This window comes from Macaca thibetana, chromosome 4 (assembly GCF_024542745.1).
Source record: "Macaca thibetana thibetana isolate TM-01 chromosome 4, ASM2454274v1, whole genome shotgun sequence".
NCBI lineage: Eukaryota > Metazoa > Chordata > Mammalia > Primates > Cercopithecidae > Macaca > Macaca thibetana.
In genome coordinates, this window is record NC_065581.1 from 145,463,203 (window position 1) to 145,477,813 (window position 14,611).

General features: G+C 36.2%; 1 long non-coding RNA gene across 1 annotated transcript; it reads right to left on the reverse strand.

Moving 5' to 3' along the window:
* Positions 1–6,769: 6,769 nt before the first annotated feature.
* Positions 6,770–9,937, reverse strand: LOC126953290 (uncharacterized). Its single transcript, XR_007725180.1, has 3 exons — positions 9,238–9,937; positions 7,885–7,984; positions 6,770–6,823 (listed from the first exon to the last, which is right to left on the reverse strand). It is a non-coding gene; the product is annotated as an uncharacterized LOC126953290 (long non-coding RNA).
* Between the last annotated feature and the right edge of the window lie 4,674 nt (positions 9,938–14,611).

Below are 14,611 nucleotides of genomic sequence, written 5' to 3' on the forward strand. Positions count from 1 at the left end.
ATAGATAGTAAAGATATATTAATACATTGACTTCTAAAAAAATCAACAGCATACCTAACATCCAGTCAATGAAAATATAATGCCAAATAATTTGTAAATTTCCCATACGTTCAATAAACAATTTAAATATGCAAACATATTTAACCAGAATATAATATGAATTAAACACTGGTAGACACAAAGAATGCATGACTGCACAATGACAGTACCTTAAACCATCCCACCTAGGCATCATGTCTTGTCAACCCTGCCAGACTCACAAACCATCCAACATTCAAGGCAATCCTCAACACCTCTAGTATCTATTCACCAATTCTTTTAACACTGACTTTCTACTATGAGTCAAGTACTGAACACAGATCTCTCTCCATATATGTATAACCTCATTTAATCTTCAGAGAGCTCTTTTTGCTTGATCGTGTCTTGTTACTCAGAACTCACGACTACATTTATTCACCTTTAATGCATGCCTCAGTCCTCTCCAGATTTCACATCTGTACTAATGTTCATCCAACAGAAAGGCAGACAGAGACCTAACCATAGACGTGCCTGACCAAAAGGTAGAGATGCTGAAATCCATGCCAGAGGACACCAAAATGCAGATGGCCCTGCTGTATGAAAATCCTTTAAAACATATACAATTATTCTATGTAGTCTATATAAAGTACTGATGAACCACTGTGGTGAGGGGAGGGGAGGGAATAGAGGTGGCATTTGTGGGTGAATAAATACCTGAACTTGGTAATAGTAGTAGTAGTAGTAGTAGTACTGTTTATAATACAGTATTTTGTATTTTTAGATTCTACCTTGATGAAAAACAAATGTTCTTAGGTTATCACAAAACAAAGCAATTTAGGTAACAGGTTTTCAACATTCTTATTTTTGTATTCTTGGGTGTCTAAATGTTATGTTGTGATGTTGCAAGGATGGTGGAAGATACTGATTGGATTATGGGGTTGACAAGGGTTATCTTCCGCTTCCAACAAAATACATATATAAAACCAATCAAATATCTGGATAATAACTCTGGATACTAGACTATGAGATCTCCTCTGAGAAAACAGCTAGTAAGGCATTTCAGTAGTACAACAGTGAAAGCATGGAGCTCTGAACTAAAGCTGCTAACATGGGGGCGGGGGGCAGAGAGCAGTTGACTGAGAGGAGATACATTATGGAGGCAAAGTCAGTGAGACATAGTTATGGACTGGATGTGGAAGAAGAAAGAGAAAAGGATTCCTAAATTTGCATAGCTGGATAATTTGCTGACATTAATTGAGTTAGAGATTTAAAGAAAGAAAGTAGGTATAATAAAAATATATACATTGAGTTTTATTTGACTCAATAAATGTACATGTACATGAAAATATCCACTGACAATACCAGTAAGATGAACTGGGCTGACACTGTGGAATATTGCTTTGTTCTGAAAGAGATAAAAGCTTTTTCCTGCCAGGCATTGGCCTGAGGCCCATGTGTCTTCAAAAGTGCAGCCTAGGAATAACACATGGGGCCTCCTAATTTGCCAGCAGACAGACCAATACTCCTAATTAGGCAGTTTTAAAGAGAGTTGCTGCTAAGTCTTACTTATTTAAGTTCCATGCGTAGAGAGCCTATTTCTGTTTGCAGCAGAAACTTCCTGGCTTCCTTGCCAGTGGTCACGGCAAAGACAACCACAGACATGAGAGCATTTCCCATTGTTTGCACATGTATGCTATCAGAGATAATGTGGAGGAATTTTGGAAGTCACAAATATGGTCTCATTTCATAAGAAGATGCCTTGCATGCAAGAAAAATTATGTGGATTTGTGGGGACTGATTACAGGGCAAGATGAAAATAAGTAGTAGGACCCACAAATCTTTATTATGGGATCCTAGATACCTCTTTTTAATGCTGTTAATGCCCATATTTAACACCTAATAACCAGAACTAATTTAACCAGTTAAAAATAATCTCCCTAATCTGGGAAGCCATAAGTGCAACTGGTGGTTTCATATTAGACAGAAGTGGTGGAGACAGTATGTGTTTCTTGAAGAACTAGTATATTTGATGCCAAAATGACAAGGACTATTTGATCAATACAGCCATGGATTTAAGAAGGAAGGAGTAGTCAACAGTGCTCAATGCTATAGTTCTTCCTAAGTGGAGACTGAAAATATTTCACTTAGATTTGAAAATTCTCCATGACCTTAACAAGAGTAGATCCAATACCATCACAAGGACTGAATTAGCTTACAATATAAAGCAAAAAATAAAAGCAGCTCTTTCTTTTATCTTCCTGTATTAATCTGCTAGGGCTGCCATAACAAAATGCCACAGACTGAGTGACTTGAACAACATAAATTCATTTCTCACAGTCTGTATGCTGGGACTCCAAGGTCAAGATGTCAACAGACTTGGTTTCTCCTGAGGCCTCTCTCCTTGGCTTGCAGAAGGTCACCTTCTCACTGTGCCTTCACATGGCCTTTTTTTCTCTAAATGAACTTCCCTAATGTCTCTTCCTCTTCTATAAGAACACCAGTCCTATTGGATTAGGGCCCATCCTTATGACCTTATTTAACCTTCATTACCTTTTCAAAGGCCCCATCTCCATACAGTCACATTGGGGGTTAGGGCTTCAACATATAAACTGTGTGTGTGTGTTTGGAGGAGGGGAGAACAATTTTGTCAATAACAGTTCCCTTCCTTTCCTTTCCCTTCCTGAACAACTTAATCCAAAAGCCTCTCATTAGGGTCAAGCAAGAAAGGCAACAGCCTAAGGATTGGGTGGTACTAGACTACGCTGGCCTAGTGTAGTGTGTCAGAGCCTCTGTGGGTGAGGATAGTGACCGGAAGACAGCTACAGTACACTAAGGGTTTGAGGAATACCGAGGTTCAGAGTGTCAAGGTCAAGAAAGGGAAAGAGAACACTCATGTCAGGAGTTAGGGAAGATGACTGATCATAGGTTTAGTGGTCCCAGGCAAAGACAAGAAGTGTTCTACCCAGCACGGAGGCCCAGCACAAGGTGTCAGGGTACAGGCAGAAGAAGGAAAGTATCCACTCAGGAAGGGTGACAGCAGCCAGCACAGGATAAAGGAGGTCAAGTTGAGGTAAGAAGGGGACCCTGCTAGCGGAGGGAGTGCCTTGCATGGGATCTCAAAGCCCTATTGTGGTGAAAAGTACATGGTAGTGGCAGCCTGGCACAGGTTATCAGAGCATGAGTGGTGTTCATATCCATTTTGCGTTGATATAACAGAATGCCACACACTGAGTAATTTATAAACAGTATAAGTTTATTTGGCTCATAGTTCTAAAGACTGGAAAGTCCAAGAGCATGGCACTGGCATCTGGGGAGGGCCTTCATGCTGTGTCATCCCATAGCAGAAGGTGGAACGGCAATAAAGGGAAACAGTGAGAGGAAGGGGACCAGACTCATCCTTCTCAGGAACCCATTCTCATTATATCAGCATTAATTCATTCATGAAGGAAGAGCCCTTATGACTTAATCACCTCGTAAACATCCCACCTCTCAACACTGTTGCATTGGGGATTAGTTTCCAGCACATAATCTTTGGTGAACACATCTATACCATAGCAGAAGGATATTCATGGGGTAAGATGGTCATGGCAGGAATGAGATCAGTTACATACAGGAAAATGTATCAAATAAGTAAAAATATTTAGAGTAATGGGAGCCTGTTTTTCACTGTCAGAGAAGAGAGTTACAAATCTAGAAATTGAAAAAATTAGAATGAACTCTGTGGTGGTAGACTGGAATTGGAAATTTCAGTGTGAATATATGGTTTCCAGTATATATGGAGGGAGTTACAAATGTAGATGCAAGTGAGAGAGTGTGTGTGTGTGTGTGTGTGTGTGTGTTTGTGAACTTGCATGTATTCCCTAGTCCTGTTCATTGAGAGAGCCTGGAAGCAGTGTTTCATTCATAGCCATGAGTGTAACCAGATTTTGCATACTAAAAATCATTTTCCTTTTAAAAGAACCAAGGTTCCTAGTAGAAATGTTTGATTCCAGGCATGGGACAAGAAAAGTAAGAGGTGAGTCTGAATCTTCTGTTATGCCATAAAATAAGTATCAAAGACATGTCAAAAGGACAAAGAAGCCAGCACAAAGGAGCTGGCCCTGGTCAAATCTTTGCCAATTTTAGTATCAGAATAAATACTAGTAATTGATTTTAATTTATTTAATAAAATAGAAAACCATAGTTCATACAAATAGAAATAAAGAAATATGTAATGCTATGGTTTGGATCTGTGTCCCCGCCCAAATCTCATGTCAAACTGTAATCCCCAGTGTTGGAGGTAGGGCCTGGTGAGTCTAGGGGTGGTTTCTCATGGTTTAGCATCATTCCCCTTGCTGTTGTAGCAAAACAATGCGACTTGGTTGTTTAAAAGTGTGCAGCACCTCCCTACTCTCTCTTAATCTTGTTCCAGCCATGTAAGATGCACTTGCTTCCTCTTTGCCTTCTGTCATGATTGTAAGTGTCCTGAGGTCTCCCTAGAAGCTAAGCAGACACCAGCCTCATGCTTCCTGTATAGCCTGTGGAATTGTGAGCTAATTAAACCTTTTTCTTTATAACTTACACAGATTCAGGTATTTATAGCAGTGCAAGAACAGACAAACACATGTAATTTAAAAATTTGGTAAGAAATGAGATATTTACATAGATTTAAATTACCACCCCATGAAATATTTATTAATTGCAAAGGGACCAAGAGTAATTTACAGTGGAAAGGCCTGAAAGGTAGCATCTTAATTAAGTGATCATTGTGAGCACTCTTAATAAAGGGACAAATTAATGTCATAAGCCACCTGACAGGATGCAATGAGCAGAACACAATATTACTCCTGGGATTGTCTTACCTATGATGTGTAACTTGAATCTACTCATGGGAAAATGCCAAATAAATTTGCAAAACAATTTATAAAATATTTGACCTGTACTTTTCCAAGATGCCACTGTAAGGAAAGTCTGGGCAAGACTGAGGACTAGTTCCAGATTAAAGGAGGCTGACAAGACCTGTAACTGAATGCACTGTGTGATTCTGAACTGGATCCTCTTGCAATAAGGGACATTTATGGGTGAAAATTTATTGGATCCTGAAAATTAGTTGTTAGTATTGCTTCAGTGCTAATGTCCTGATTCTGATAACTGCATGTGGTCCAGTAGGAAAATGTCTTTGCTGGAGGAAAAACACACTAAAATATTCAGACTTGAGGGGGTAACAGGCTGGCAATTTAAACTGGTTCGTGAAAACATTTTTTACACTGTATTTACAAAAAGTTTCGAAGTTTGAGGTTGTTGAAAACACTTGAAGAAAAAAAAAGACAGGAAATATATAATGTACCTGTATAGAAATCAGACAAATGTGGAGAAAAGCAGGCCAAGGATTTACTGAAAAAGGGCATGAAGAAACTTCCAGGGATGATGGAAATGCTTTATATCTTGAACGGAGTAGTGGTTATTTAAGTCTATAAATTAGTCAAATCCCATCAAACTGTATACTTAAGATCTATGCACCATGCTGCATTACACCTTAATGAAGTTAACAACCATACAAAAATGAGGCAGCAAGTTCAGGCAATTCATCCAAACTGCTTGGTTTAGAAAAAGAAAAGAGAAATAAAGTATAGCTAGAGGCAGATCCAGAGTCAAAGAAAAAAGCTTTCCTTTTGTTTCTCTTTTGTTTTCCTTTTGTTTTTCTTTTGTCTCTGGATGTGTCTCTGGAACATGTGACTGCATCATATGAATCATCTGAGCACATGGAAGGAGAAAGCCAGTGCAGAAAGAGAGGCTGGAACTAAGGAGAGAAAGAAGATCCAAGACAGGAAGAGGGCAGATGGCAGATCAGAGTCACGGAGCAGGCAGAATAGGATTTGGTTGGAAGTGCACCTCACTCTTAGGGCCAAATGAAAGAAGCTTTAGGATATGGTGGCTATAGGTAGCTGAGAATCTTCTCATTGAATATCCCTAATTATTTGTGAAGTAAGATTTGGGGTTATCTTTTGAACACGAAGAGTTAAAAGTGGCTAAGGGAGTTTCAAAAGGTGGAGCAAGCTTGAAATTGGAATACAGGAACCAGGATAAGGATCTGGCTAGGCATTCTCATAATGTAATGGGAATAGTGTGTCTTTCCTCATTAATCTAGACTTCAGCAAGAAGAAAAGGTAATTTTCTTAAATCTGTCCTTAGTCTGATTATGCAGCTTCAATCATCTTAATTCCTTAAATCCACCTTACAGAATAGCAATTTGTTCAAATAAAAAGGCTCTGAAGGAAATAAAGCAACAGGCCTAAAAGAAATGCATCATGTCCCGACCCACTCAGCAACCTGCTCAATTTTACATGATTCATCTCTGAATGAACATGATGATGATGTACTTTGTGTTCTCTTAGCCTAACAGTGTGAAGAGGTTGAGCAGGTGTAGAAATTACTCCTGAAAGGGCTAAGGGAGATAACTTTTGTAATGGTTTATAGACTGCTTATATGCTTTTCCAGCTGGTGACAATTTTTTTCTTTCAAAGCATTTTTTTTTTGGTAACCAATTTACCAGGATGCTGTATATCCCATAGACTTTCATTAACAGATTTACTAGTTTAATCAGGATTGAAAGTTCAAAAACTACATATTAAATAGCAAATCAGAATATTAACAGAGAACCCAGGTTTTTCCAAGACTATATCCTATATCAAAAAAGGAACTGGGCAGCCTAAGTTTTTAGCCTTCCTCTGAGTGGCTCTCACCTCCTGAGAGGGTATAATATTCTCATTGTTCTTCTGGAACGTGGCTCAAATCCACTGGGCCTTTTGCTCAAGTAGCTCCCCTCCTGTAACAGCCAATAGTATCAGCTAAATGGCTTGAGGATTCCATTTTGACCAAAATTTAGAATATCCTATGCAACTAGCATAGGTTTATGATAATTCTAAACAAAATGATTGCTTCCTTTCTGAAACTGAACTGTAACAGTATTATTCAAAAAATGTATTTTCCCAATAGAAACAAACAAACAAACCTGGTGAGTTTATTTAATTTCATTACTGTTATGAAGGAAATAATAAGAAGGCAGTGCTTTGTTTCTAATGTGTATTCAAGCAGCCTACTCAGTGATATCAGTGGAAAAGATGTTTATTAAAGTTGCATTAACAGCTAATTTAAGTAAGGAGAATTGAGTCCTTTGCTTTAAATACAAATTTCCCCGTAGGTGCAATTTATGAAATTGTTTTACTTCTGGGTTTTTTCATTTTTGTTGCATGGTTTGGTTAAGTTGGAGAACATCAGGCAATCACTTTTTTATAGCCAGCTTGGAAACCAAACATTCTTGTTCTAATCTTTGAAAACACATGGAATTGAGAAAAACAGGTTTTTTTCAATATCATTGGATCCAAAATCTCATAGTGATATTCATCCTACAACCTTCAAACCATATGTGTCTCACAGAATATTTCATGCTGCTCTCTGCTAAGTCACATTATGGAGTCAGACAACTTCCTTTGGATTGTGATATAACAGTTGACCTGGAAAATGGGAGATTTAAAACAGTCATCTCAACAGACACAGATGGACTCACACTAAGGCGAGTGGGAGGAATTCATGAAGCCAGCTGTCTGGAAATGAATGACTGACTCTCCTTGACTGATCTCTCCTTCAACCTAAAATAATGCTCCTCAGATCATAACCTCTATATGGCTGTTTTGATAAATTTACTTTTAAGTTTTACCATAAAAACTGTAACTATACATGACAGTAATTAGGCTGAATTCATCAGTGATGTCTCAGGACCCCTGATGATGGAGGGAAAACTGATCTTCAGCTATTTAGGAGAGGCAATGTGTTATAATAAACAGAGCACAGGATTTACAGCCAGCCAGCCAGGGGTTCCATTCTCACCTTCACCACTTACAAGCTCTAATATTTCAGGTCACTCATTTGTTCTATAAGGTCAATGTGATTGGTACAGAGATGCTGTTGAGAATCAGTGACATAATACCTACAAAACAATTAGAATGTTGGCAGTGCCCAGTAATTGGCAGTTATTATTCATTTATAACAGGCTTGTTATCACTTGGCACATGTTGTTGTGCCTTAGATACACAATAAATGAAATATTAAATTGTTGATTTTTAATGAGTTCCTGTTAGCCAACTAAATCAAGTAATTTCATATTGAAAGCATTTTATAGGTAAATCCATATGTTAAAAATAAATGTTTTAACCGGATTCCCTCACAAAAAAAGCTGACAGAACTGAAACATTCCAAATACACTGCTACTAGTTGTTCTGATATCCCAATGCAATTCCAACCTTATTAAAAGGGTGGGAAGTTATGGAGGATAATCCTCTTTTGATTTTTCACTGGCTTATATTGTGTTTAAGAGAAGGAATCATGGAGTCATAATATTTTAAAGCTAGGGATAGGCCTTAGAAATCTCTAACCCCTTCCTTTTATAGATGACTAAACTAAGGGCTAGGGAGACGTAGTGACTTGCACATGATCGTATCAGAAGAACCAAGATTAGAAATCAGGTCACAGAAATCTCAATGCAATTTTCTTTATTCTACATCTTCCTGCATAAATCAAACCTATGCTGTAGTGATATGCTTTTGTGCTTTAGAAGAGAACTCTGTGGTGAGTTCTTATGGCACAAAAGGCATCTTAGATCAATGTAACTCAAAGTGAGACAGGAATCATACCTCATTCAGTCAACAGTTTTTAGGGGACTGATAAATTTAACATCACCTTTGTTCTGCTCCTTGGCATAGAGTCTGTAAATTATTCTAACATAAAATCTGGAGTCTTACAAATAATTGGTATTAAACACATGTTTTTTTCCAAGGTAATGGTAAATGGTTCTCTAGAAAGAAATAAACTATTCTTCAAAGCAAGTTTTGCTTTTTGAGGTGGTATGGAAACATTCAAATGCATTCTTCTCCTTCAAAGGCAGAGTGAGTTAGCCTCAGAACACTTAATAAATGGATGCTCTTTGGAGGATACTCAATTGATTTGGGCCTAAGTTTGCTTCTCTGTTCATATCATGACACTAATACTAGTTATACAGTTATCATATGAATTAGCTGAGATAATACATGTAAAGGACTTAGAATGATAGCATAAGAACTTAACAAATATTAACTGCTACTGTTATTGTTGTTTATTAGCACTATTGTTATTACCATCCTTTGTTAAAAACAGATGCTATTCACATTTAACAATATTAGATTTTATCCTTTTTCCTCCGTATACCTCATGAGTGTAGCTCTCCCACCTTAGGTCCTTCTATCATCTGGTTAAATGGTGCCATTAAATTTTTAATCATAGTCAACACCTATGCTTTTCGCTACTGGGTTTCAAGGCTTCAAAAGACAGTGACAATTAATAAACATTTATATTTGCTTCAATAGAATCTTCATGCTTTGAGAGTCCTCTTACTTTTCTTGTCGTTTTCCAAGTCTGCTAAGCTCCCCTTCATTTAGAAATCAAAGTGAACTTAAGAAAGAAAAATTTGTTAGATATTTGAATAAAATCAGAAATAAATTTAATGTAGGCTATTCCTAGGTATCTGTAGGAATATTATTTCAAACTGCTTTAAATGATGGCATATAACTCCTTAATTGGCTGTAAGAAAAATAATAGAAAGAATCAGAAAGATCTTTTTTGCATTCTCTATCACCTCAGAAAGGGTCTCAAATAAATAGACCTCTATAAATATTTTTGAATTAATAGATAAGAAATACCAAAATAACATGGCAAATTCAAGTGTCAGTCAAATTATTTGCAACTGTAGCATTTCTTCAGTACAGGGTTTTGTCTTCTTCTTTACACATCTTCATTGGTAACATCTGAATGGATGAGACTTTCTTGCCAAGACTTGTAATGTGTATACCATTTGTCACTTTTAAGTAGACAATTAGTGGGTATTCATCATTCACATGCCTCAGTTGATTACACTGCAGGCAATGCTAAAGAAAGATTACCCTTCAATGTATTAACAACAGATTCAGGACACTGAAAAAACAATTCATTTCTCAAACACAGCACCTTCTTTCTCTTGATAAAGTATATTCTCCAAAGTTAGATCATTTTACAAAAAGCCTAAGGTCCTGACTATGATTACATTAAAGAACATGTGGTCACAGGACATATATTACCTACATTTTTAACTGTATATGCTCGTTTTATACTCAATTCTGCACTTTTATACCAAAACTGGAGTTAGTTGACTCTGTTCAACAGGCATTGCCTAAATTAGATTGCTAGGCAAATATACTTAAAAAAAAGAAAAAAAAAAGACTAGTGAGTACTATAAGATTTCAGGGCAAATATTCTCATTCTGAGTATAAATTATATTTTATTTAGGATGGATATCCATTTAGGATGGATATAAATTAGGTTTGATTCCAGAAATACCACCAAAAAAATCCCCTAATTTATAAATATGTTTTAGGTGTTAAAAATGGAATGAAAGCCATTTTTCAAAATTATAGATCTATAAAGTACATTGAATAAAGCCCATTTTAAAATAATCTGTATAAACTAATACTGACTTCTCCTCTTCCCCTGGGACACAGGAAAAGAAATTTTAGACTTTACCTGAAAGAAAATCATAGAATTTTCACTAACTCAAACTGAAAAAATAAGTCTCTTGGATCATTATTAAAAATGCTTAAAATCTATTGCCACAAAATACTTTCTCTGATAAACTCAGACCAATGTCTTCATTTTCCATTTACCTCGAGGCATCTGCCTTAAGACAATTTCCTAATGTAGTTGGACTGCAAAGTCTCAGAGTCTAACAGCCTGAGAATCAGAAGCTCCAATGTCCAAGGGCAAGAGAAGATGAATGTCCCAGATCAAGAATAGAGAAAATAAATCTTCCTTTCCTCTCCCTTTTGTTCTATTAGTGTCCTCGACAAATTGTATGATGCTCACACACATTAGAGAAGGGAGATCTTCTTTTCTCAGTCCACTGGTTCAAATGCTAATCTCTTCTGAAAACACCCTCACAGACACACCTGGAAATAATCTTTTACCAGCTATCTGGCCATATCTTAGACAAGTCTAGCTGACACAAAGAATTAACCATCACACCTTTGAAGGGAAGGCCAAATGCTGAATGGAATCCAAGAACAGCCAAACGAAGAAGGAGTCAGCTATGATACATTATTCACCCTTAATAACAAGCTCTCACTAACTTCATGGAGTTCCCAAAGTTTCATAATAACAATTAGCAATTGATAGTACCAACCCAGAAACTTTTGTCATACTTCATGACTACATCTCTAGAATCCCCTGAGAATCACAGATCAAATTTAAGAGGGTCAGTTCAGTATCACAGCATGAGGAATCCCAGGAGCAAATATTGTTCACCAATTAAATAACAGAAGGAAGACGTCATCTTACTGTTTCTATCAGATGTTTTCAGAAAATGCATATGATTTTCAGGAAATCAAAAATAAAAGCAAACATAATCAGAGTTAAATATGTCACATCTAAATAAAACTGATCCTTGAAACTGATCTAGAGCTGTTTCGTGATTCTAAAAACAATAGCATGACGGCTATTTGTCATGAAGTAGGGAGAGATGCTTTTATTCCAAATAAGGCAGGGAACAAACACATGTTACCTTTTAAAAAGGTCAACAAAAGGCACAGATTAAATAATCACATTACAAATACCCATAATAAATAATAAAAATGTACATTTCTTGGAATTAATAATTAAAGTAAAGGGAAATTTCTCTACTGACAACATATAACTTATGTGAGACATAAGGCTCTTTTGATAGCAAGCTGGTCATGATTCACAAACCTCTGCACTGACTATGGGTACTACTCTCTGTTACCAGACACTCAGCTCAGAAAAAATGCTGGCTGATGTGCACCTGTGAAATTGAGTTGCACCCAATTCAACCTCTCTGGACAGAATCAAACACTGAGAACGATAAGAAAGTTATGTGAATTTGTAAGAAATACACGTATGCTGTTGAAGTCTAATAGAAATATTTTAACCACTGGCCTGAATCCAATCTGCACAGTAATTTAATAGACTATCAACCACGAATGCAATCCATAAGGCAAGTGAATGGGTATGAAATGCAATAGGCAATTTTCTCGGAAAGGGATTGGTAGAATCAAACTAATCTATGTGAAAAAGGAAGCTGCCTGGCAATATCACATAGTCAGAATTTTGAATAAGAAAGTGTAACCAATCATATCCTTATAATGTATTGCTTTGAGAAAAATTTTGATCAACACCATAGAATCTAACAAATCTGGAAAAATATATTATTCTTGGTCATCAAGAATTTCTCTTTCATTCCAGAATATTTTATTTCATTAAATGTATAGAAATTCCATTGAAACAGGGCTTGGAACCAGTATTTTCTAAGAAACATGTAAGCATATACGTGTAAATGATTTTTTTCTCTCAAAGCAATTTACTGCAACTTGTATCATTTAGATACTATTTTAAAATATTTTCAGAAAATATTTTCCGAGTTACTTAAGGAGCCATGCAAGGAAATTAATCTTATGACTTTATCATCATAATTGAGAGAACATAAATTCAGAAAGTTGTGATTAGCTCCATTCTAACTCTACTAAATAGAAACATGTAGACTAGGTATAAAAGTATTTTGTAAGAGAAAAATATAAAAAATCTTTTGTAGGAGAAAGCCATGAGTTTTTCTTCATAGAAAGATTTCACAACTACACTAAATTGCATTATTTCAAAGACCTGGAATTGTCTAAAGAGACAAGTAAACTTCATGGTCTGAATGTCCTTTTTAGCTGAGGATTAGATTATTTTCTATTACATATTTATTGCATCATATATGTAGAACATAACACAAATATTACTCATCAGTTCACGGGTTAAATGCAGTATTCTCTGCCAACCATATGATGTCATGCATATAAATACTCGCTAGTGTACTTTCCCTCCAAGGATGCTCAGAATTTTTTTTCATGTGAAGTAGAATAATGAAGAGAGTTTGGTTATAAAAGAGAGCTAATTTTTGCATTAAAGACTAGACCACTAAGAAGACTAAATAAATTTGAAAATAACTCAAAAAATCCAATACCAGATTTTATTCACTTATTGAAGCAACAAACAGGTATTGATAAATTATGTTGCAGTATTCTAAGCATTGGCATGCAGAAATTAATAAAAGAGACAATGGCCTCTGTCCTCATAGAGCCTGCATTATTATGGGAAGACAAATATTAAACTAAATTACACAAATAAATATATAATTAAATGTTCTGATAAAGTCTATGATATAAAAATGTAAAGTACTTTGACACAGAAAAGGAGAAGATTAAATTTATATTGAAAAATTAAATACTGAATGTGAGTTTTGCAAAACTATTAGGATTTTCCAAGTGGATATCCACTTCAGCAGAGAAAGCAGCATGAACAAAGGTCTGCAGCATGGGAAAGATCTTGACACTTTCAAGGCATTAAAAGGTAGGCAGTGAGGCAAATCATCATTAGTGATGAAGAGTACATAGGAGATGTGAGGCTGGAGAAATGGGTGAGGGCCAGGTCATACAGGGGTTGGTAGGACATTGTTTAAAATAAAAACTTTAGACAAATTAAATTTAGCATAATTTATTTGAGGAAAGAATGATTAAAATTAATTGGGCAGCACTCAGAACCAAAAAAGGTTCAGAATACTCTGCCCAGCAATGTAGGAAGCAAGATTTTTATAGGCCAGATACAGAAGCAAAGTAAGGAAACCACTTGATTGGTTACAGCTAGACATCTGCCTTACTTGGGCTTCATATGAGTAGGCATCCACCTTATTTGGACATGGTGTGATGAGGCACCTGTCTTACTTGGATATGGTGGGATGTGACACCTCTCTTACTTAGGCATGGTGTGATAAGGCACCTGCTTGACTTGGGCATGGTGTGATGAGTTGGCTGCTTGTAACTGGCTGAACCTCAACTGCTTATGACTGCCTGAAACTCCACTGTTGGTTATACTTCTAAATTAGATTTTGACTTGTTTAAATACTAAGTTAGGTTGCAGTTTGCTACATAGCAACTCAAGGTACAGAGGCAATCTCAAGCTAAACTGAGGTTGATTTAACAACATATTAACAATGATGGCTCTTTTTCCTAAATGCAATTAGAAAATATTGAGGAATTTTAAATAAGGGAAGGACACAGTCAAACTTACTTCATAAAATATTTGCTGCAGCCCTGAGAATAATGGGGGTGGAGATGATGGTGTGTGGCGTGAGGGGATGGACTATAGGAAGCCAAGAGTGGTTATGACACTATTGTACTTGGACTCTGGTGGTTGGTTTCAAAGGAGATGAAGAGAAGCAGACAGGTTTGAAATACATCTTGTGTGGTATTACAGTGTAAATTTAATGTCAACACATCAATTAATGTCAGTTGCTTTTTCCTGATTTCTGATCAAACTTGGCGATAACTTCATACAAAATAATTTAAATAAAACATTTTATTGTAATCATTTACAGAAAACAGAATAAGGCAGCTGCATTTATAAAACTAATCACATATTTACCTGCCATGAGAGCACACTAATCCATAGAATATCTTCTGATGAATACAGATTAATGTCAGTTTTCTATTGTTATTAGTTC